Raw genomic sequence first — 24,354 nt, forward strand, 5'->3', positions numbered from 1 at the left:
AAGAGGACCTGTCATGGCTCTATACATGTATATAGGAGTATAAAGAGGACCTGTCATGGCTCTATACATGTATAAAGGAGTATAAAGAGGACCTGTCATGGCTCTATACATGTATATAGGAGTATAAAGAGGACCTGTCATGGCTCTATACATGTATATAGGAGTATAAAGAGGACCTGTCATGGCTCTATACATGTATATAGGAGTATAAAGAGGACCTGTCATGGCTCTATACATGTATATAGGAGTATAAAGAGGACCTGTCATGGCTCTATACATGTATATAGGAGTATAAAGAGGACCTGTCATGGCTCTATACATGTATATAGGAGTATAAAGAGGACCTGTCATGGCTCTATACATGTATATAGGAGTATAAAGAGGACCTGTCATGGCACTATACATGTATAGGAATATAAAGAGGACCTGTCATGACTCGATACATGTATGTAGGAGTATAAAGAGGACCTGTCATGGCTCTATACATGTATGTAGGAGTATAAAGAGGACCTGTCATGGCTCTATACATGTATAGGAGTATAAAGAGGACCTGTCATGGCTCTATACATGTATGTAGGAGTATAAAGAGGACCTGTCATGGCTCTATACATGTATAGGAGTATAAAGGGGACCTGTCATGGCTCTATACATGTATAGGAGTATAAAGAGGACCTGTCATGGCTCTATACATGTATATAGGAGTATAAAGAGGACCTGTCATGGCTCTATACATGTATATAGGAGTATAAAGAGGACCTGTCATGGCTCTATACATGTATAGGAGCATAAAGAGGACCTGTCATAGCTCTATACATGTATATAGGAGTATAAAGAGGACCTGTCATGGCTCTATACATGTATGTAGGAGTATAAAGAGGACCTGTCATAGCTCTATACATGTATGTAGGAGTATAAAGAGGACCTGTCATGGCTCTATACATGTATATAGGAGTATAAAGAGGACCTGTCATGGCTCTATACATGTATATAGGAGCATAAAGAGGACCTGTCATGGCACTATACATGAATATAGGAGTATAAAGAGGACCTGTCATGGCTCTATACATGTATATAGGAGTATAAAGAGGACCTGTCATGGCTCTATACATGTATAGGAGCATAAAGAGGACCTGTCATGGCTCTATACATGTATAGGAGCATAAAGAGGACCTGTCATAGCTCTATACATGTATATAGGAGTATAAAGAGGACCTGTCATGGCTCTATACATGTATGTAGGAGTATAAAGAGGACCTGTCATGGCTCTATACATGTATGTAGGAATATAAAGAGGACCTGTCATGGCTCTATACATGTATATAGGAGTATAAAGAGGACCTGTCATGGCTCTATACATGTATATAGGAGTATAAAGAGGACCTGTCATGGCTCTATACATGTATATAGGAGTATAAATAGGACCTGCCATGGCACTATACATGTATAGGAGTATAAAGAGGACCTGTCATGGCTCTATACATGTATAGGAGTATAAAGAGGACCTGTCATGGCTCTATACATGTATGTAGGAGTATAAAGAGGACCTGTCATGGCTCTATACATGTATGTTGGAGTATAAAGAGGACCTGTCATGGCTCTATTCATGTATATAGGAGTATAAAGAGGACCTGTCATGGCACTATACATGTATGTTGGAGTATAAAGAGGACCTGTCATGGCTCTATACATGTATAGGAGTATAAAGAGGACCTGTCATGACTCTATACATGTATATAGGAGTATAAAGAGGACCTGTCATGGCTCTATACATGTATATAGGAGTATAAAGAGGACCTGTCATGGCTCTATACATGTATATAGGAGTATAAAGAGGACCTGTCATGGCTCTATACATGTATAAAGGAGTATAACGAGGACCTGTCATGGCTCTATACATGTATATAGGAGTATAAAGAGGACCTGTCATGGCTCTATACATGTATATAGGAGTATAAAGAGGACCTGTCATGGCTCTATACATGTATAAAGGAGTATAACGAGGACCTGTCATGGCTCTATACATGTATATAGGAGTATAAAGAGGACCTGTCATGGCTCTATACATGTATATAGGAGTATAAAGAGGACCTGTCATGGCTCTATACATGTATATAGGAGTATAAAGAGGACCTGTCATGGCTCTATACATGTATATAGGAGTATAAAGAGGACCTGTCATGGCTCTATACATGTATATAGGAGTATAAAGAGGACCTGTCATGGCTCTATACATGTATATAGGAGTATAAAGAGGACCTGTCATGGCTCTATACATGTATATAGGAGTATAAAGAGGACCTGTCATGGCACTATACATGTATGTTGGAGTATAAAGAGGACCTGTCATGGCTCTATTCATGTATATAGGAGTATAAAGAGGACCTGTCATGGCACTATACATGTATGTTGGAGTATAAAGAGGACCTGTCATGGCTCTATACATGTATAGGAGTATAAAGAGGACCTGTCATGGCTTAATACATGTAAAGGAGTACAAGAGGACCTATCATGGCTCTATACATGTGTATAGGAGTGTAAAAGGACATGGCATGGCTCAATACATGTATGTAGGAATATAAAGAGGACCTGTCATGGCTCTATACATGTATGTAGGAATATAAAGAGGACCTGTCATGGCTCTATACATGTATAGGAGTATAAAGAGGACCTGTCATGGCTCTATACATGTATATAGGAGTATAAAGAGGATCTGTCATGGCTCTATACATGTATGTAGGAATATAAAGAGGACCTGTCATGGCTCTATACATGTATGTAGGAATATAAAGAGGACCTGTCATGGCTCTATACATGTATAGGAGTATAAAGAGGACCTGTCATGGCTCTATACATGTATATAGGAGTATAAAGAGGACCTGTCATTGCTCTATACATGTATATAGGAGTATAAAGAGGACCTGTCATGGCTCTATACATGTATATAGGAGTATAAAGAGGACCTGTCATGGCTCTATACATGTATATAGGAGTATAAAGAGGACCTGTCATGGCTCTATGCATGTATATAGGAGTATAAAGAGGACCTTTCATGGCTCTATACATGTATATAGGAGTATAAAGAGGACCTGTCATGGCTCTATACATGTATAGGAGTATAAAGAGGACCTGTCATGGCTCTATACATGTATCCAGGAGTATAAAGAGGACCTGTCATGGCTCTATAGATGTATATAGGAGTATAAAGAGGACCTGTCATGGCTCTATACATGTATAGGAGCATAAAGAGGACCTGTCATGGCTCTATACATGTATATAGGAGTATAAAGAGGACCTGTCATGACTCTATACATGTATATAGGAGTATAAAGAGGACCTGTCATGGCTCTATACATGTATATAGGAGTATAAAGAGGACCTGTCATGGCTCTATACATGTATATAGGAGTATAAAGAGGACCTGTCATGGCTCTATACATGTATATAGGAGTATAAAGAGGACTATACATGTATATAGGAGTATAAAGAGGACCTGTCATGGCTCTATACATGTATATAGGAGTATAAAGAGGACCTGTCATGGCTCTATACATGTATAAAGGAGTATAAAGAGGACCTGTCATGGCTCTATACATGTATATAGGACTATAAAGAGGACCTGTCATGGCTCTATACATGTATATAGGAGTATAAAGAGGACCTGTCATGGCACTATACATGTATAGGAATATAAAGAGGACCTGTCATGACTCGATACATGTATGTAGGAGTATAAAGAGGACCTGTCATGGCTCTATACATGTATGTAGGAGTATAAAGAGGACCTGTCATGGCTCTATACATGTATAGGAGTATAAAGAGGACCTGTCATGGCTCTATACATGTATGTAGGAGTATAAAGAGGACCTGTCATGGCTCTATACATGTATAGGAGTATAAAGGGGACCTGTCATGGCTCTATACATGTATAGGAGTATAAAGAGGACCTGTCATGGCTCTATACATGTATATAGGAGTATAAAGAGGACCTGTCATGGCTCTATACATGTATATAGGAGTATAAAGAGGACCTGTCATGGCTCTATACATGTATAGGAGCATAAAGAGGACCTGTCATAGCTCTATACATGTATATAGGAGTATAAAGAGGACCTGTCATGGCTCTATACATGTATGTAGGAGTATAAAGAGGACCTGTCATGGCTCTATACATGTATAGGAGCATAAAGAGGACCTGTCATGGCTCTATACATGTATATAGGAGTATAAAGAGGACCTGTCATGACTCTATACATGTATATAGGAGTATAAAGAGGACCTGTCATGGCACTATACATGTATATAGGAGTATAAAGAGGACCTGTCATGACTCTATACATGTATATAGGAGTATAAAGAGGACCTGTCATGGCTCTATACATGTATATAGGAGTATAAAGAGGACCTGTCATGGCTCTATACATGTATATAGGAGTATAAAGAGGACCTGTCATGGCTCTATACATGTATATAGGAGTATAAAGAGGACCTGTCATGGCTCTATACATGTATATAGGAGTATAAAGAGGACCTGTCATGGCTCTATACATGTATATAGGAGTATAAAGAGGACTATACATGTATATAGGAGTATAAAGAGGACCTGTCATGGCTCTATACATGTATAAAGGAGTATAAAGAGGACCTGTCATGGCTCTATACATGTATAAAGGAGTATAAAGAGGACCTGTCATGGCTCTATACATGTATAGGAATATAAAGAGGACCTGTCATGGCTCTATACATGTATATTGGAGTATAAAGAGGATCTGTCATGGCTCTATACATGTATAGGAATATAAAGAGGACCTGTCATGGCTCTATACATGTATGTAGGAGTATAAAGAGGACCTGTCATGGCTCTATACATGTATAGGAGTATAAAGAGGACCTGTCATGGCTCTATACATGTATGTAGGAGTATAAAGAGGACCTGTCATGGCTCTATACATGTATAGGAGTATAAAGAGGACCTGTCATGGCTCTATACATGTATATAGGAGTATAAAGAGGACCTGTCATGGCTCTATACATGTATATAGGAGTATAAAGAGGACCTGTCATGGCTCTATACATGTATAGGAGCATAAAGAGGACCTGTCATAGCTCTATACATGTATATAGGAGTATAAAGAGGACCTGTCATGGCTCTATACATGTATGTAGGAGTATAAAGAGGACCTGTCATAGCTCTATACATGTATGTAGGAGTATAAAGAGGACCTGTCATGGCTCTATACATGTATATAGGAGTATAAAGAGGACCTGTCATGGCTCTATACATGTATATAGGAGCATAAAGAGGACCTGTCATGGCACTATACATGAATATAGGAGTATAAAGAGGACCTGTCATGGCTCTATACATGTATATAGGAGTATAAAGAGGACCTGTCATGGCTCTATACATGTATAGGAGCATAAAGAGGACCTGTCATGGCTCTATACATGTATAGGAGCATAAAGAGGACCTGTCATAGCTCTATACATGTATATAGGAGTATAAAGAGGACCTGTCATGGCTCTATACATGTATGTAGGAGTATAAAGAGGACCTGTCATGGCTCTATACATGTATGTAGGAATATAAAGAGGACCTGTCATGGCTCTATACATGTATATAGGAGTATAAAGAGGACCTGTCATGGCTCTATACATGTATATAGGAGTATAAAGAGGACCTGTCATGGCTCTATACATGTATATAGGAGTATAAATAGGACCTGCCATGGCACTATACATGTATAGGAGTATAAAGAGGACCTGTCATGGCTCTATACATGTATAGGAGTATAAAGAGGACCTGTCATGGCTCTATACATGTATGTAGGAGTATAAAGAGGACCTGTCATGGCTCTATACATGTATGTTGGAGTATAAAGAGGACCTGTCATGGCTCTATTCATGTATATAGGAGTATAAAGAGGACCTGTCATGGCACTATACATGTATATAGGAGTATAAAGAGGACCTGTCATGGCTCTATACATGTATAAAGGAGTATAAAGAGGACCTGTCATGGCTCTATACATGTATAGGAGTATAAAGAGGACCTGTCATGACTCTATACATGTATATAGGAGTATAAAGAGGACCTGTCATGGCTCTATACATGTATAAAGGAGTATAAAGAGGACCTGTCATGGCTCTATACATGTATAAAGGAGTATAAAGAGGACCTGTCATGGCTCTATACATGTATAAAGGAGTATAAAGAGGACCTGTCATGGCTCTATACATGTATATAGGAGTATAAAGAGGACCTGTCATGGCACTATACATGTATGTTGGAGTATAAAGAGGACCTGTCATGGCTCTATTCATGTATATAGGAGTATAAAGAGGACCTGTCATGGCACTATACATGTATGTTGGAGTATAAAGAGGACCTGTCATGGCTCTATACATGTATAGGAGTATAAAGAGGACCTGTCATGACTCTATACATGTATATAGGAGTATAAAGAGGACCTGTCATGGCTCTATACATGTATAAAGGAGTATAAAGAGGACCTGTCATGGCTCTATACATGTATATAGGAGTATAAAGAGGACCTGTCATGGCTCTATACATGTATATAGGGGTATAAAGAGGACCTGTCATGGCTCTATACATGTATAAAGGAGTATAAAGAGGACCTGTCATGGCTCTATACATGTATATAGGAGTATAAAGAGGACCTGTCATGGCACTATACATGTATAGGAATATAAAGAGGACCTGTCATGACTCGATACATGTATATAGGAGTATAAAGAGGACCTGTCATGGCTCTATACATGTATGTAGGAGTATAAAGAGGACCTGTCATGGCTCTATACATGTATGTAGGAGCATAAAGAGGACCTGTCATGGCACTATACATGAATATAGGAGTATAAAGAGGACCTGTCATGTCTCTATACATGTATATAGGAGTATAAAGAGGACCTGTCATGGCTCTATACATGTATATAGGAGTATAAAGAGGACCTGTCATGGCTCTATACATGTATATAGGAGTATAAAGAGGACCTGTCATGGCTCTATACATGTATATAGGAGTATAAAGAGGACCTGTCATGGCTCTATACATGTATAAAGGAGTATAAAGAGGACCTGTCATGGCTCTATACATGTATATAGGAGCATAAAGAGGACCTGTCATAGCTCTATACATGTATATAGGAGTATAAAGAGGACCTGTCATGGCTCTATACATGTATGTAGGAGTATAAAGAGGACCTGTCATGGCTCTATACATGTATGTAGGAATATAAAGAGGACCTGTCATGGCTCTATACATGTATATAGGAGTATAAAGAGGACCTGTCATGGCTCTATACATGTATATAGGAGTATAAAGAGGACCTGTCATGGCTCTATACATGTATATAGGAGTATAAATAGGACCTGCCATGGCACTATACATGTATAGGAGTATAAAGAGGACCTGTCATGGCTCTATACATGTATAGGAGTATAAAGAGGACCTGTCATGGCTCTATACATGTATGTAGGAGTATAAAGAGGACCTGTCATGGCTCTATACATGTATATAGGAGTATAAAGAGGACCTGTCATGGCACTATACATGTATAGGAGTATAAAGAGGACCTGTCATGGCTCTATACATGTATAGGAGTATAAAGAGGACCTGTCATGGCTCTATACATGTATATATGAGTATAAAGAGGACCTGTCATGGCTCTATACATGTATAAAGGAATATAAAGAGGACCTGTCATGGCTCTATACATGTATATAGGAGTATAAAGAGGACCTGTCATGACTCTATACATGTATAGGAGTATAAAGAGGACCTGTCATGGCACTATACATGTATATAGGAGTATAAAGAGGACCTGTCATGGCTGTATACATGAATATAGGAGTATAAAGAGGACCTGTCATGGCTCTATACATGTATATAGGAGTATAAAGAGGACCTGTCATGGCTCTATATATGTATAGGAGCATAAAGAGGACCTGTCATAGCACTATACATGTATGTAGGAGTATAAAGAGGACCTGTCATGGCTCTATACATGTATATAGGAGTATAAAGAGGACCTGTCATGGCTCTATACATGTATAGGAGCATAAAGAGGACCTGTCATAGCTCTATACATGTATATAGGAGCATAAAGAGGACCTGTCATAGCTCTATACATGTATATAGGAGTATAAAGAGGACCTGTCATGGCTCTATACATGTATATAGGAGTATAAAGAGGACCTGTCATGGCTCTATACATGTATATAGGAGTATAAAGAGGACCTGTCATGGCTCTATACATGTATAGGAGTATAAAGAGGACCTGTCATGGCTCTATACATGTATAGAGGAGTATTAAAAGGACCTGTCAGGGCTCTATACATGTATATAGGAGCATAAAGAGGACCTGTCATAGCTCTATACATGTATATAGGAGTATAAAGAGGACCTGTCATGGCTCTATACATGTATATAGGAGTATAAAGAGGACCTGTCATGGCTCTATTCGTGTATATAGGAGTATAAAGAGGACCTGTCATGGCTCTATACATGTATATAGGAGTATAAAGAGGACCTGTCATAGCACTATACATGTATGTTGGGGTATAAAGAGGACCTGTCATGGCTCTATACATGTATATAGAAGTATTAAAGGACCTGTGCCTGGCCAGTGGCCGCAATGTCAGCCGGCCACCCGCGATCGCTCCAGAGAGCCAGAATGGGGATCTGTCACTGTAAACAGACAGATCCCCATTCTGACAGGGGAGGAAAGACAGATCTGATGTTCCTAGTGATAAGGACCAGAGATCTCTCTTCTTCTCCAGTCAGTCCCATCCCTCCCAGTTAGAAACACCTCCAAGGGAACACATTTAACCCCTTTCCTGCCAGTGACATTTACACAGTAATCTGTGCATTTTTATAGCACAGATAGCTGTATAAATGTCACTGGTCCCAAAAAAGTGTCAAAAGTGTCCGATCTGTCCACCGCAATGTCGCAGTCTCACTAAAAATCACAGATCACCGCCATTACTAGTAAAAAATAATAATAATAAAAATGCCATAAATCTATCCTCTACTTTGTAGATGCTCTAACTTTTACGCAAACTAATCAATATACACTTATTGCGTTTTTTTTTTTTTACCAAACATATGTAGAAGAATACTTATCAACCTAAACTGATGAACAAATGTTTATTTAAATTCTTTTGGATGTTTATTATAGCCAAAAGTAAAAAAATATATATATATATTTTCAAAATTGTTGCCATTTTTGTTTATAGCACAAAAAAATAAAAAACACAGAAGTGATCAAATACCACCAAAATAAAGTTTTATTTGTGGGGGAAAAAGGACGTAAATTTTGTTTAGGTACAACATCACAGAACTGCACAATTGTCAGTAAAATGCAGTGTCGAATCACAAAAAAAATCTTGAAGCGCATTATTTCTATTATTACATTGTTATATAAAATAAAATAGTTCAACTCACCATAATGCAGAATAAGTGGGAGCCCCGAGTGTGTCACTTGCCACGTCACCTGCCACCAGATGCAGATTGTCACTTGCCACATGTTGCGGATTGACACTTGCCACGATGTCACACATTGCGAATTATCACCTGTCAGCAGATGCGGATTGTCACTTGCCACGCCACCTGTGGATTGTCACCTGCCACACGTGAATTGTCACTTGCCACGTCACCTGCCACGCATTTCAAATTGTCACTTGCCACAACGTCACCTGCCACACTTAGCAAATTGTCACTTGCCACAACGTCCTCTGCCACACATTGCGGATTTTCACTTGCCACCTGCCACATGTTGCAGATTTTCACTTGCCACAACGTCCTCTGGCACACATTGCGGACTGTCACTTGCCACAAAGTCCTCTGCCACACATTGCGGATTGTCACTTGCCACCTGCCACAGGTTGCGGATTGTCACTTGCCACAACGCCACCTGCCACACATTGCGGATTGTCACTTGCCACCTGCCACAGGTTGCGGATTGTCACTTGCCACAACGCCACCTGCCACACATTGCGGATTGTCACTTGCCACGATGTCACACATTGCGGATAGTCTCTTGCCACAACGCCACCTGCCACACATTGCGGATTGTCACTTGCCATGTCACCTGCCACACATTGCAGATTGTCACTTGCCACGTCACCTGCCACACATTGCAGATTGTCACTTGCCATGTCAACTGTCAGCAGATGTGGATTGTCACTTGCCACGTCACCTGCCACACATTGCAGATTGTCACTTGCCATGTCACCTGTCAGCAGATGTGGATTGTCACGTCACCTACCACACATTGCGGATTGTCACCTGCCACACGTGAATTGTCACTTGCCACGTCACCTGCCACACATTTCTGATTGTCACTTGCCACACGTTGCAGATTGTCACTTGCCACAACGCCACACATTGCAGATTGTCACAACGCCACCTGTTGCAGATTGTCACTTGCCACACGTAGGGGATTGCCACTTGCTGTGAGTAAAGTGCTGTGAGTAAAGGCAGGCAGCATTTCTCTGCTGCCCGAGGCTGTAAAGTGCAGTGATGCAGGGCGGGCAGAGACGATGTCATCTCTCTGCTCACCAGCCCGCTGATTGGCCAACAAGCACGTTCACCTAATTGGCCAGCAAGTCCGCTCACCTGATTGGCCAGCAGCTGCCTACCCGCCCGCTGACTGTTCCCGGTTCTGCCCGCACGCACGGCGCTTGGCGTGGGATCCACAGCGGAGCGGGCAGAACAGGCTGGGTGGCGGGCGGCAATTCGCCCCCCCCCCCCCTAAAAGTGCCGCCTGGGACCAGGGTACCATCAAGTCCCATGGTAGGGCCGGCCCTGCTTCTACATATTTTTGATTAAAAAAAATCTCAATAAGCGTTTATTGATTGGTTTGCGCAAAAGTTATAGCGGCTACAAAATAGTGGATATATTTATGGCATTTTTTTTTTCATTTTTTACTAGTAATGGCGGCGATCAGCGATTTTTATCGTGACTGCGATATTACAGCGGACACATCGGACACTTTTGAACATTTTTGGGACCATTCACGTTTATACAGCGATTAGTGCTATAAAACTTCACTGATTACTGTATAAATATGACTGGCAGGGAAGGGGTTAACACTAGGGGGTGAGGAAGGGGTTAAATGTGTTTCCTAGGGAGTGATTCTAACTGTAGGGGGAGGGGACTGACTGGGGGAGGTGACCGATCGGTGTCGCTATGTACAAGGGACACAGCATCGGTCTCCCTGACAGGACGTGGATCTGTTTGTTTACACACCGATCCACGGTCCTGCTCAGTTACTGGGCAACCGCGTTTCCCAGTGATCGCGGTTCCAGATGACGCAGGGGCGCGCACGCGCTCCCTCGTGGCTCGGGAAGGCATAGGTCCGGTCACTAGCGTCAGTGTACATAGGTCAGGTCACTATCGCCAGTGTACATAGGTCAGGTCACTACCGTCAGTATACATAGGTCAGGTCACTACCGTCAGTGTACATAGGTCAGGTCACTACCGCCAGTATACATAGGTCAGGTCACTACCATCAGTGTACATAGGTCAGGTCATTACCGTCAGTATACATAGGTCAGGTCACTATCGCCAGCGTACATAGGTCAGGTCACTACCGCCAGTGTACATAGGTCAGGTCACTACCATCAGTGTACATAGGTCAGGTCACTACCGCCAGTGTACATGTTTATAGCACTCAGTAGAATAGGTTGGGTTTAAGTAACGAGGCACAGATGGGGATCGAACCCATGATCTTTGGTTTACGAGACCAACGCCTTACCACTTGGCCACTGCGCCCTCTACAGGACAAGAATCTTTATGTTTAAGCTCTAAGAAAGCACACAAGTTATATTTGGTCATTATAGCCTAGGTCATCTTCATGTTGAGCAAAAATTCTTTTTTCCAGATCGTCTAATTCTTGTAGTAAAGCCCCAGCCTATGCTCTTTCTCTCAAGTACATTGGGGACTAGTTTTGCTCAGTATAATTGTCCTATTGCTGACCAATTTTACACTGTTGTGTCATAATTCATGTAGAAAGAAGCTGAGCTTCCACAGGTCATCTTCACCACAAATGTTTATACCACTCAGTAGAATAGGTTGGGTTTAAATAATGAGGCACAGATGGGGATCGAACCCATGATCTTTGGTTTACGAGACCAACGCCTTACCACTTGGCCACTGCGCCCTCTACAGGGGAAGTATCTATATGTTTAGGCTCTAAGAAAGCACACAAGTTATATTTGGTCATTATAGCCTAGGTCATCTTCATGTTGAGCAACAAGTCTTTTTTCCAGATCCTCAGAGAGAGCCATGAGGTTCCATGTTAAACTTCTGTGACCAGTATGAGAGAGTGAGAGCGATAACACCAAATTTAACACACCTGCTCCCCATTGTCGCCACTGTGACCATTGTCGCCACCAAGCCCTGTAAAATTACCTTTCTGGGGTCGGCCATCCTCCTTCCACGTCCCTCGATGTCTTCTCCTGCCCTCAATGATGCTTCAGCCAATCAGGTTACCGGTAACCAGATCCGGTGAACCTGATTGGCTGAGACGCCTGTCAGTCTTATCCAAAGAACGCTCCCCCCGTACGTCCCTTAGATAAGTATCTGGAAGCCGAATACAGCCTGAGGGCTGTACTCGGAAGGCCTATCAGAGCCGCTGGCCGACGCTCACCATCCGGCCGGCGCTTACCATCCGGCCGGCCATCTGAATAGTCGGTGGCAGCGGCAACAATGCATAGATTCATGCAATGCATGAATCTATGTATTGTAATCAGTGGCGGTGCAAGAGCGAGAGGGGCCGGCGAGCCGGCGCCCTCTATGGACGTACCGCCACTGTTTATAGCACTAAGTAGATGAGGTTGGGTTTAAAGAAAGAGGCACAGATGGGGATTGAACCCATGATCTTTGGTTTACGAGACCAACGCCTTACCACTTGGCCACTGCGCCATCTATAGGTGTGCTGGTTGTATGTCACAAGTTGTATTTGGTATTTGTATATGTGACAATACAATTTTCCGTCTATTGTGTGATTCCACACATGATATTTAGTAATATTCTATTACTGGAAGAGATAAGAAATGTAGGGGGGAGGGGTTATAGACACACAAGTATCACACAGAGGATGTCCCTGTATCTGTGAAGTTATTTCCATACAGGTCATCTTCACCATAAGTGATGTTTATGTGGTTCACCAAATTATCACAAATGTTTATTACATTACAGAACCAGGCACATATGGGGATTGAACCCATGATCTTTGGTTTACGAGACCAACGCCTTACCACTTGGCCACTGTGCCACCTATATGAGTCTGCCTTCCATCAAGTGTAGGGGAGGGGGAGGAGGACACACAGAAGATCAGAATTTGAGGAGCATAGCAGGAGAAGGCTGTGCCTGCCATGGAATATACAGGTAGGTGAGTAGGGGAGAAGGGGAGAAGAGGAGTGATATTTGATGCTAATTTAACCCTTGATCCACATGTACAAAATGTTGTCAGAACATCTTTTTTCTACTTGAGAAACATTACATTTTCACAGGGTGACATATTACTCCCCTTCTCCCCCTACTCCTCTTCTCCCCTACTCCTCTTCTCCTCTTCTCCCCTACTCCTCTTCTCCCCTACCTGTATATTCCATGGCAGGCACAGCCTTCTCCTGCTATGCTCCTCAAATTCTGATCTTCTGTGTCCCCCCCTCCCCTAAACTTGATGGAAGGCAGACTCATGTAGGTGGCACAGTGGCCAAGTGTTAAGGCGTTGGTCTCGTAAGCCAAAGATCATGGGTTCAATCCCCATCTGTGCCTGGTTCTGTAATGTAATAAACATTTGTGATAATTTAGTGAATCACATAAACATCACTTATGGTGAAGACGACCTGTATGGAAATAACTTCACAGATACAGGGACATCCTCTGTGTGATACTTGTGTGTCTATAACCCCTCCCCCCTACATTTCTTATCTCTTCCAGTAATAGAATATTACTAAATATCACACATGGAATCACACAATAGATGGAATAATCACATAGAATTGTCATATATACAAATACCAAATACAACTTGTGACATACAACCCCCTCACCTCTAGAGGGCGCAGTGGCCAAGTGGTAAGGCGTTGGTCTTGTAAACCAAAGATCATGGGTTCAATCCCCATCTGTGCCTGGTTCTCTAATCCCAATGTACTGAGTATTATAAACATTTGTGAATAGTGAGTGGACCACGTTACCATGCCTTGTGTCTCTGATGACATGAATTTCCTCCAATTGTGAGGAAATAAGTTCACACTGAGCCACAAAGCATTTGCGTCCTGAACACCTCTGGGTGTGTTTTAGAGACTTGTGGCTGTTAATCATGAAAATAACCTGTAATGTAACTTATCGTTTTTGCTATTTCTTTTTATATGGCAGCTGGTGCTAAACTTTGGGGGGCGGCAAACACACCCCCCCAGATCGCGGCACCACGGATTCCTCGGCCTCTCCTCCCAGCCATCCCGATCCACCTCCTGTCCTGATTGGCTGGAAGAAGAAGGCAGAATTAAAGAGAGGGCGCAAATTTAACACACCTGCTCCCCATTGTCCAATTTTACACTGTTGTGTCATAATTCATGTAGATAGAAGCTGAACTTCCACAGGTCATCTTCACCACAAATGTTTATACCACTCAGTAGAATAGGTTGGGTGCAATGCATGAATCTATGTATTGTAATCAGTGGCAGTGCAAGAGCGAGAGGTGCCGGTGCTCCCGCGCCCTCTATGGACGCACCGCCACTATTTATAGCACTCAGTGGATTAGGCTTAAAGAAAGAGGCACAGATGGGGATTGAACCCATGATCTTGGGATACGAGACCAATGCCTTACCACTTGGCCATTGCACCCTCTTTTTCCTTCTGGCTTCTTCTCCCAGCCAATCAGGACAGGAGGTGGATCGGGATGGCTGGGAGGAGAGGCCGAGGAATCCGCAGAACCCACCCACTTGTGACACTTGCGAATTAATATTTGCTATTTTCTTCCGGGTGCCGCGATCTGGGGGGGTGTGTTTGCCGCCCCCCCCCCCCCCAAAGTTTAGCACCAGCCACCGCCGTATAAAAAGAAATGGCAAAAACGATAAGTTACATTACAGGTTATTTTCATGATTAACAGCCACAAGTCTCTAAGACACACCCAGAGGTGTTCAGGACGCAAAAGCTTTGTGGTTCAGTGTGAACTTATTTCCTCACAATTGGAGGAAATTCATGTCATCAGAGACACAAGGCATGGTAATGTGGTCCACTCACTTATCACAAATGTTTATAATACTCAGTACATTGGGATTAGAGAGTCAGGCACAGATGGGGATTGAACCCATGATCTTTGGTTTACGAAACCAACGCCTTACCACTTGGCCACTGTGCCCTCTATTGGTGAGGTGGTTGTATGTCACAAGTTGTATTTGTATATATGACAATACAATGTGAATTTTCCATCTATTGTGTGATTCCACACATGATATTTAGTAATATTCTGTGACTGGAATAGATAAGAAATGTAGGGGGGGAGGGGTTATAGACACACAAGTATCACACAGAGGATGTCCCTGTATCTGTGAAGTTATTTCCTTACCAGTCTTCTTCACCATAAGTGATGTTTATGTGGTTCACTCAATTATCACAAATGTTTATTACATTACAGAACCAGGCACAGATGGGGATTGAACCCATGATCTTTGATTTACGAGACCAACGCCTCACCACTTGGCCACTGCGCCACCTATTGGTTAGTTGGCTTTACATGGAAAAAAGATGTCCTGACAACATTTTGTACATGGGTTAAATTAGCATCAAATATCACCACTAGATTTTTTCAATTTAGTACAGTGCCATCTATAGATAGACTATTAGGACAGGACTTGTATAATTGATGGGGGTGCCAATAAACATGGCTTCACCTAATCAACTCAGTTGGGAATTGCAGAATGAGGCACAGATGGAACCCATGATCTTTGGTTTATGAGACCAACGCCTTGCCACTTAGCCACTGGCTAAGATTCAATGCATGAATCTATGTATTGTAGTCAGTGGCGGTGCGAGAGCAAGGGGGGCGGCGCTCAAGCGCCCTCTATGGACGCACCGCCACTGTTTATAGCACTCAGTAGATTCGGTTGGGTTTAAAGAAAAAGGCACAGATGGGGATTGAAACCATGATCTTTGGTTTACAAGACCAGCGCCTTACCACTTGGCCACTGCGCCCTCTACAGGCCAAAAATGTTTAATTTCTAAGAAAGCACACAAGTTATATTTGATCATTATAGCCTAGGTCAGTGATGGCGAACCTTGGCACCCCAGATGTTTTCGAACTACATTTCCCATTATGCTCCACTACACTGCAGAGTGCATGAGCATCATGGGAAATGTAGTTCCAAAACACCTGGAGTGCCAAGGTTCGCCATCACTGGCCTAAGTCATTGATGGCGAACCTTGGCACCCCAGATGTTTTGGAACTACATTTCCCATAATGCTCCACTACACTGCAGATTGAATGAGCATCACGGGAAATGTAGTTCTAAAACATCTGGGGTGCCAAGGTTCGCCATCACTGGCCTAGGTCATCTTCATGTTGAGTAACAAGTCTTTTTTTCCAGATAAGAGATAAGAAATGTAGGGGGGAGGGGTTATAGACACACAAGTATCACACAGAGGATGTCCCTGTGTAACGGTCACCACCGTTTACGATATTCCATTCCATCGCCCCATGACAGCTTATCCGACACTCCACAATCCGACAAGCACGACCCATTCCATTTCCCAGAATAACGAGACAAGCTCTGTTACTGGTACCAAAATGAATGACTCCTTTAATGGTAACATAGCATTTTTATATATAGTACAAGCATGTTACAGTAATCAAAGGAACAAAGACACACTCCACCCACAATAGAATGGGAAGAAGGGTGTCCGCTCCGATAGACCAAGAGAACTCTCTCACTAAATCCAAAACCCTGGGTGCCGGCAATGCAATAACATGCAAAAATGGATGAAGAAGAATAGGACAGCCGCACTCCAAAAAAGCGTTCCTTTTTAGTAAAATAGGTCACAAAACTAACATGTCACAGCAGAAATCTGAAAAACAAACTGACGCGTTTCACACTGTCATACAGTGCTTAGTCATGACTAAGCACTGTATGACAGTGTGAAACGCATCAGCTGTGTTTTTCTGATTTCTGCTGTGACATGTTAGTTTTGTGACCTATTTTATTAAAAGGGAACGCTTTTTTGGAGTGCGGCTGTCCTAGTCTTCTTCATCCATTTTTACACTCCACCCACACATCACACAATGGGGCTTCAATCACATTCTTTTAGATAATGACATTCAGGTGAGTTAATTACTACTTATTACACAGACGGTCTGGCTCTGCGACAAGTTTCCCTCACCTGTTACACAAAACACATTCCTTTACTAAACATAATTGACATGCTAATTCCCTACCCCTGAAAGGAGACATCTGACCTTTCAGACTTTATTAGTACAATGGACACAGAATGTAATCACAGCAAGATACTTTAACATCCCCTAATAGCCAGCCAGGCTGACTCTCAGTTTCAATCCACATCACCACAGTAGCAGACTTAGTTAGCATCTTGACAGTCTATTGACCTGGTGTGGGTCAGCATGAAATCACCTGTAATATGTCCAGATCTCCTGCAATACATGAATTATCAGTAATGTCCCATCTCATGTAATTTATAATTATTATTTCTCAGTCACCCTATGCCCAAAAGAGGCACAGGATGACCCTAGACCCATTAATGAAGCTGGCACAGGAGTACCCCACATCCTTCAAAGATCTCTGGGTGTCACGGGCCATTCCGTTACACCCTGTATCTGTGAAGTTATTTCCTTACAGGTCGTCTTCACCATAACTGATGTTTATGCTGTACACTAAATGATCACAAATGTTTACCTAATTGAGTTGGAGAATGCAGAAACAGGCACAGATGGGGATTGAACCCATGATCTTCGGTTTACGAGAACAATGCCTTACCACTTGGCCACTGCGCCACCATACAGGTATTTTTCCAAGCCACATGATTAGATCCTGAGGCTCTAATTGGCTTTGAAAAGGTTAGGATTGCGGCGCAGAACCCACCCACTTGTGACACTAGCGAATTAATATTTTCTATTTTCTTCCGGGTGCCGCGATCTGGGGGGGGTGTTCGCCGCCCCCCCCCCCCAAAGTTTAGCACCAGCCACCGCCGTATAAAAAGAAATAGCAAAAACGATAAGTTTCATTACAGGTTATTTTCATGATTAACAGCCACAAGTCTCTAAGACACACCCAGAGGTGTTCAGGACGCAAAAGCTTTGTGGCTCAGTGAGAACTTATTTCCTCACAATTGGAGGAAATTCATGTCATCAGAGACACAAGGCATGGTAACGTGGTCCACTCACTATTCACAAATGTTTATAATACTCAGTACATTGGAATTAGAGAACCAGGCACAGATGGGGATCGAACCCATGATCTTTGGATTACGAGGCCAACACCTTACCACTTGGCCACTGCGCCCTCTATAGGTGAGGTAGTTGCAAGTTGCAAGTCACAAGTTGTATTTGGTATTTGTATATATGACAATAGAATGTGAATCTTCCATCTATTGTGTGATTCCACACATGATATTTAATAATATTCTATTACTGGAATAGATAACAAATGTAGGGGGGGAGGGGTTATAGACACACAAGTATCACACAGAGAATGTCCCTGTATCTGTGAAGTTATTTCCATACAGGTCGTCTTCACCATAAGTGATGTTTATGTGGTTCACTAAAATACCACAAATGTTTATTACATTACAGAACCAGGCACAGATGGGGATTGAAGCCATGATCTTTGGTATACGAGACCAACGCCTTACCACTTGGTCACTGCGCCACCTATATGAGTCTGCCTTCCATCAAGTGTAGGGGAGGGGGAGGAGGACACACAGAAGATCAGAATTTGAGGAGCATAGCAGGAGAAGGCTGTGCCTGCCATGGAATATACAGGCAGGTGAGTAGGGGAGAAGAGGAATACGAGACCAACGCCTTACCACTTGGCCACTGCGCCCTCTACAGGTGAGTTGGTTGTAAGTCACAAGTTGTGTTTGCACATCTGACAATGTGATTATTCCATATATTGCTTGATTCCACACATGATATTTAGTAATATTCTGTGACTGGAAGAGATAAGAAATGTAGGGGGGGAGGGGTTATAGACACACAAGTATCACACAGAGGATGTTCCTGTATCTGTGAAGTTATTTCCTTACAGGTCGTCTTCACCATAAGTGATGTTTATGTGGTTCACTAAATTATCACAAATGTTTACTAAATTGAGGTGGTGATTACAGAATCAGGCACAGATGGGGATTGAACCCATGATCTTTAGTTTACAAGACCAACACCTTACCACTTGGCCACTGCGCCACCATATAGATTTATTTTCCAAGCCACATGTTTAGATTCCGAGGCTCTAATTGGCTTTAAAAAGGTTAGGCTCGCGGCGCAGAACCCACCCACTTGTGACACTAGCGAATGATTATTTGCTATTTTCTTCCGGCTTCTTCTCCCAGCCAATCAGGACAGGAGGTGGATCGGGATGGCTGGGAGGAAAAGCCGAGGAATCCGCGGTGCCGCGATCTGGGGGGGTGTGTTTGCCGCCCTCCCCCCCCCAAAGTTTAGCACCAGCCACCGCCGTATAAAAAGAAATCGCAAAAACGATAAGTTACATTACAGGTTATTTTCATGATTAACAGTCACAAGTCTCTAAGACACACCCAGAGGTGTTCAGGACGCAAAATCTTTGTGGTTCAGTGTGAACTTATTTCCTCACAATTGGAGGAAATTCATGTCATCAGCGACACAAGGCCCGGTAATGTGGTCCACTCACTAATCACAAATGTTTATAATACTCAGTACATTGGGATTAGAGAACCAGGCATAGATGGGGATTGAACCCATGATCTTTGGTTTACAAGACCAACGCCTTACCACTTGGCCACTGCGCCCTCTACAGGTGAGGTGGTTGTATGTCACAAGTTGTATTTGGTATTTGTATATATGACAATTCTATGTGATTATTCCATCTATTGTGTGATTCCATGTGTGATATTTAGTAATATTCTATTACTGGAAGAGATAAGAAATGTAGGGGGGAGGGGTTATAGACACACAAGTATCACACAGAGGATGTCCCTGTATCTGTGAAATTATTTCCATACAGGTCGTCTTCACCATAAGTGATGTTTATGTGGTTCATTAAATCATCACAAATGTTTATTACATTACAGAAACAGGCACAGATGGGGATTGAACCCATGATCTTTGGTTTACGAGACCAACGCCTTACCACTTGGCCACTGTGCCACCTATATGATTCTGCCTCCCATCAAGTGTAGGTGAGTAAGGGAGAAGGGGAGGGGGGGACACACAGAAGATCAGATATATATATTTATATATATTTTTTTTTAAAGGTCCCAGGGGTCCCCAGGGCCCCCGGATGGCAACCCCCCCCCTTTTTTTATAAAATTGCATTTATTTTTTTATATATTTTTTTTTTTTTATTAAAGGGCCCAGGGACAACCCCCCTTTTTTTATAAAAATATTTTTTGTTTTTTATATATATTTTTGTTCCCCAGGCCCCCCCCCCCTTGTTTTTTCTATAAACAATTTTTTATTTCTTTTTATTAATGAACCCTGGATGGCTACCCCCCCTTTTTTTAATTGTAAGGGGCCCAAAACAACCCCCCAATTTGTGCCTCCACCTCTTCTTAACCAGTGGGGGTGGCAGCACCCCCACTGGTTCTCTGCTCCAGGGGGCCCATGCCTGAAGCTGATGGCGGCCCTGGATACACCCAGAGGTGTTCAGAACTTTGTGGTTCAGTGTGAACTTATTTCCTCACAATTGGAGGAAATTCATGCCATCAGAGCCACAATAACATGGTCCACTCATTTATCACAAATGTTTATAATACTCAGTACATTGGGATTAGAGAAACAGGCACAGGCACAGATGGGGATTGAACCCATGATCTTTGGTTTACAAGACCTACGCCTTACCACTTGGCCACTGCGCCCTCTATAGGTGAGGTGGTAGTATGTCACAAGTTGTATTTGGTGTTTGTATATATGACAATTCTATGTGATTATTCCATCTATTGTGTGATTCCATGTGTGATATTTAGTGATATTCTATTACTGGAATAGATAAGAAATGTAGGGGGGAGGGGTTATAGACACACAAGTATCACACAGAGGATGTCCCTGTATCTGTGAACTTATTTCCTTAGGGCTCTTTCACACGTCAGTTCAGTTTTTTAGATCAATTTTTTTTTCATCAGTTGATCCGTTTTTCCATCAGTTTTTCGTCTGTTTTTTGTCAGTTTTTTGTCAGTTTTTCCATCCGTTTTTCCATCCGTTTTTTCATCCGTTTTTTTTTTGGGGGGGGGGGGGGGGCTTTTTACATACAGTGCCTGCCGCCGAGAATGTGTTTTAGCACGACGGCATCGCGCTGATTCTCGGCGACAGGGTGCCGACATCTCGCACGCGCTGGAATACTAAAAGCCATTCCAGCAAGCATGTCATAGAAGCGACGGGAGATCCGACTTGGATTCCCGCCAATTCTACACGTGTGCGGCGTTTGGTATGAATCCTGAGGGGAAAGTCCCCGCCGGATTTTAAATAAAAATCCGGCATGGGTTCCCTTAGGTCTGGTATGGGTTGTAAGGAGACCCCCCCCACGCCGAAAAAACGGCGTAGGGGGTCCCCCTACAATCCATACCAGACCCGTATCCAAAGCACGCTACCCGGCCGGCCAGGAAAGGAGTGGGGACGAGCGAGCGGCCCCCCCCTCCTGAGCCGTACCGGGCTGCATGCCCTCAACATGGGGGGGTTGGGTGCTCTGGGGCAGGGGGGCGCACTGCGCCCCCCCACAGCACCCTGTCCCCATGTTGATGAGGACAGGACCCCTTCCCGACAACCCTGGCCGTTGGTTGTCGGGGTATGCGGGCGGGAGGCTTATCGGAATCTGGGAGCCCCCTTTAATAAGGGGGCCCCCAGATACCGGCCCCCCACCCTAAGTGAATGAGTATGGGGTACATTGTACCCCTACCCATTCACCTGCAAGAAAAGTGGTATAAACACAAATAAAAAAACACAGGGTATTAAAATATTTTATTAGTCTTCTCCGGAGGCCGCCCCCTGTCTTCTTTAGCTCTTTTCACCAGGGGGGGCTTCTTCTTTGACGTCTTCGGGTGGGGGCCGCTCTTCTTCGCCGCCATCTGGTTCTCTTCCACCGCCAGGGGGGGGGTTGCTTTTATAAAAGCGCCCACCCCCCGGCGGGTTTCCTCCGACGTCTTCGGCGGGGGGTGGTGTGCTTCTCAGGGGGGGCTTCTTCTTCCGCTATCCGGGGGGGTCTTCTCCGCTATCCGGGGGGTCTTCTCCACTCTCCGGGGGTCTTCTGCTATGTTCGCCGCTCTCCGCTGTTGACTCGGCGCACCCCGGTTCTTCCTCCCGCTGTCCGGTGCCTTCTCCTTCAGCGCTGAACGTCTTCATCTTCTTCTTCTTCCGTGCTGTGACGTCTTCTTCTTCCGGGCTGTGACGTCGTCTTCTTCTTCTCCCGATGTTGACACATCGCCTCTTCTCGCTGCAATGACGGGTGCGGCTTGCATCTTACTTATATAGGCCTCACAGTCCCATCATGCTCCGTACCTACCCATGTGATACCTACGTGGGTAGGTACCGGAGCATGATGGGACTGTGAGGCCTATATAAGTAAGATGCAAGCCGCGCACCCGTCATTGCAGCGAGAAGAGGCGATGTGTCAACATCGGGAGAAGAGAAGAAGAAGACGTCACAGCCCGGAAGAAGAAGAAGACGTCACAGCACGGAAGAAGAAGACGTTCAGCGCTGAAGCAGAAGGCACCGGACAGCGGGAGGAAGAACCGGGGTGCGCCGAGTCAACAGCGGAGAGCGGCAAACATAGAAGAAGACCCCCAGAGAGCGGAGAAGACCCCCGGATAGCGGAAGAAGAAGCACACCACCCCCCGCCGAAGACGTCGGAGGAAACCCGCGGGGGGGGGCGCTTTTATAAAAGCGACCCCCCCGGCGGTGGAAGAGAACCAGACGGCGACGAAGAAGAGCGGCCCCCACCCGAAGACGTCAAAGAAGAAGCCCCCCCCTGGTGAAAGAGCTAATAAAGAAGACAGGGGGGGCCTCCGGAGCAGACTAATAAATTATTTTAAAAACCCTTGTGTCGTGTTTATTAACTTTAACTTTTTGCCTCCAGGTGAATGGGTAGGTTAGGTAGGTTAGGCTCGCGGCGCAGAACCCACCCACTTGTGACACTAGCGAATGATTATTTGCTATTTTCTTCCGGCTTCTTCTCCCAGCCAATCAGGACAGGAGGTGGATCGGGATGGCTGGGAGGAAAAGCCGAGGAATCCGCGGTGCCGCGATCTGGGGGGGTGTGTTTGCCGCCCTCCCCCCCCCCCAAGTTTAGCACCAGCCACCGCCGTATAAAAAGAAATCGCAAAAACGATAAGTTACATTACAGGTTATTTTCATGATTAACAGTCACAAGTCTCTAAGACACACCCAGAGGTGTTCAGGACGCAAAATCTTTGTGGTTCAGTGTGAACTTATTTCCTCACAATTGGAGGAAATTCATGTCATCAGAGACACAAGGCATGGTAATGTGGTCCACTCACTTATCACAAATGTTTATAATACTCAGTACATTGGGATTAGAGAACCAGGCATAGATGGGGATTGAACCCATGATCTTTGGTTTACAAGACCAACGCCTTACCACTTGGCCACTGCGCCCTCTACAGGTGAGGGGGTTGTATGTCACAAGTTGTATTTGGTATTTGTATATATGACAATTCTATGTGATTATTCCATCTATTGTGTGATTCCATGTGTGATATTTAGTAATATTCTATTACTGGAATAGATAAGAAATGTAGGGGGGGAGGGGTTATAGACACACAAGTATCACACAGAGGATGTCCCTGTATCTGTGAAATTATTTCCATACAGGTCGTCTTCACCATAAATGATGTTTATGTGGTTCATTAAATCATCACAAATGTTTATTACATTACAGAAACAGGCACAGATGGGGATTGAACCCATGATCTTTGGTTTACGAGACCAACGCCTTACCACTTGGCCACTGTGCCACCTATATGAGTCTGCCTTCCATCAAGTGTAGGGGAGTAAGGGAGAAGGGGAGGGGGGGACACACAGAAGATCAGATATATATATTTATATATATTTTTTTTAAAGGTCCCAGGGGTCCCCAGGGCCCCCGGATGGCAACCCCCCCCCTTTTTTATA

General features: G+C 43.6%; 1 protein-coding gene and 14 non-coding genes across 15 annotated transcripts in view; 2 read left to right on the forward strand and 13 right to left on the reverse strand.

Moving 5' to 3' along the window:
• Positions 1–24,354, forward strand: part of LOC120924009 — a 742,797-nt gene that overhangs the window by 507,658 nt on the left and 210,785 nt on the right. The window lies entirely within an intron of this gene.
• On the reverse strand, positions 11,724–11,795 carry TRNAT-CGU. The gene has a single exon. It is a non-coding gene; the product is annotated as a tRNA-Thr (tRNA).
• Positions 12,112–12,183, reverse strand: TRNAT-CGU. Its single transcript has one exon. It is a non-coding gene; the product is annotated as a tRNA-Thr (tRNA).
• TRNAT-CGU lies at positions 12,876–12,947 on the reverse strand. The gene has a single exon. It is a non-coding gene; the product is annotated as a tRNA-Thr (tRNA).
• Positions 13,228–13,299, reverse strand: TRNAT-CGU. The gene has a single exon. It is a non-coding gene; the product is annotated as a tRNA-Thr (tRNA).
• Positions 14,089–14,160, forward strand: TRNAT-UGU. The gene has a single exon. It is a non-coding gene; the product is annotated as a tRNA-Thr (tRNA).
• TRNAT-CGU lies at positions 15,319–15,390 on the reverse strand. The gene has a single exon. It is a non-coding gene; the product is annotated as a tRNA-Thr (tRNA).
• TRNAT-UGU lies at positions 16,152–16,223 on the reverse strand. The gene has a single exon. It is a non-coding gene; the product is annotated as a tRNA-Thr (tRNA).
• On the reverse strand, positions 18,470–18,541 carry TRNAT-CGU. Its single transcript has one exon. It is a non-coding gene; the product is annotated as a tRNA-Thr (tRNA).
• Positions 19,369–19,440, reverse strand: TRNAT-UGU. Its single transcript has one exon. It is a non-coding gene; the product is annotated as a tRNA-Thr (tRNA).
• Positions 19,950–20,021, reverse strand: TRNAT-UGU. Its single transcript has one exon. It is a non-coding gene; the product is annotated as a tRNA-Thr (tRNA).
• Positions 20,308–20,379, reverse strand: TRNAT-CGU. The gene has a single exon. It is a non-coding gene; the product is annotated as a tRNA-Thr (tRNA).
• On the reverse strand, positions 21,018–21,089 carry TRNAT-UGU. The gene has a single exon. It is a non-coding gene; the product is annotated as a tRNA-Thr (tRNA).
• TRNAT-UGU lies at positions 23,767–23,838 on the reverse strand. The gene has a single exon. It is a non-coding gene; the product is annotated as a tRNA-Thr (tRNA).
• TRNAT-CGU lies at positions 24,126–24,197 on the reverse strand. The gene has a single exon. It is a non-coding gene; the product is annotated as a tRNA-Thr (tRNA).

The sequence above is a fragment of the Rana temporaria genome, chromosome 1, assembly GCF_905171775.1.
Source record: "Rana temporaria chromosome 1, aRanTem1.1, whole genome shotgun sequence".
NCBI lineage: Eukaryota > Metazoa > Chordata > Amphibia > Anura > Ranidae > Rana > Rana temporaria.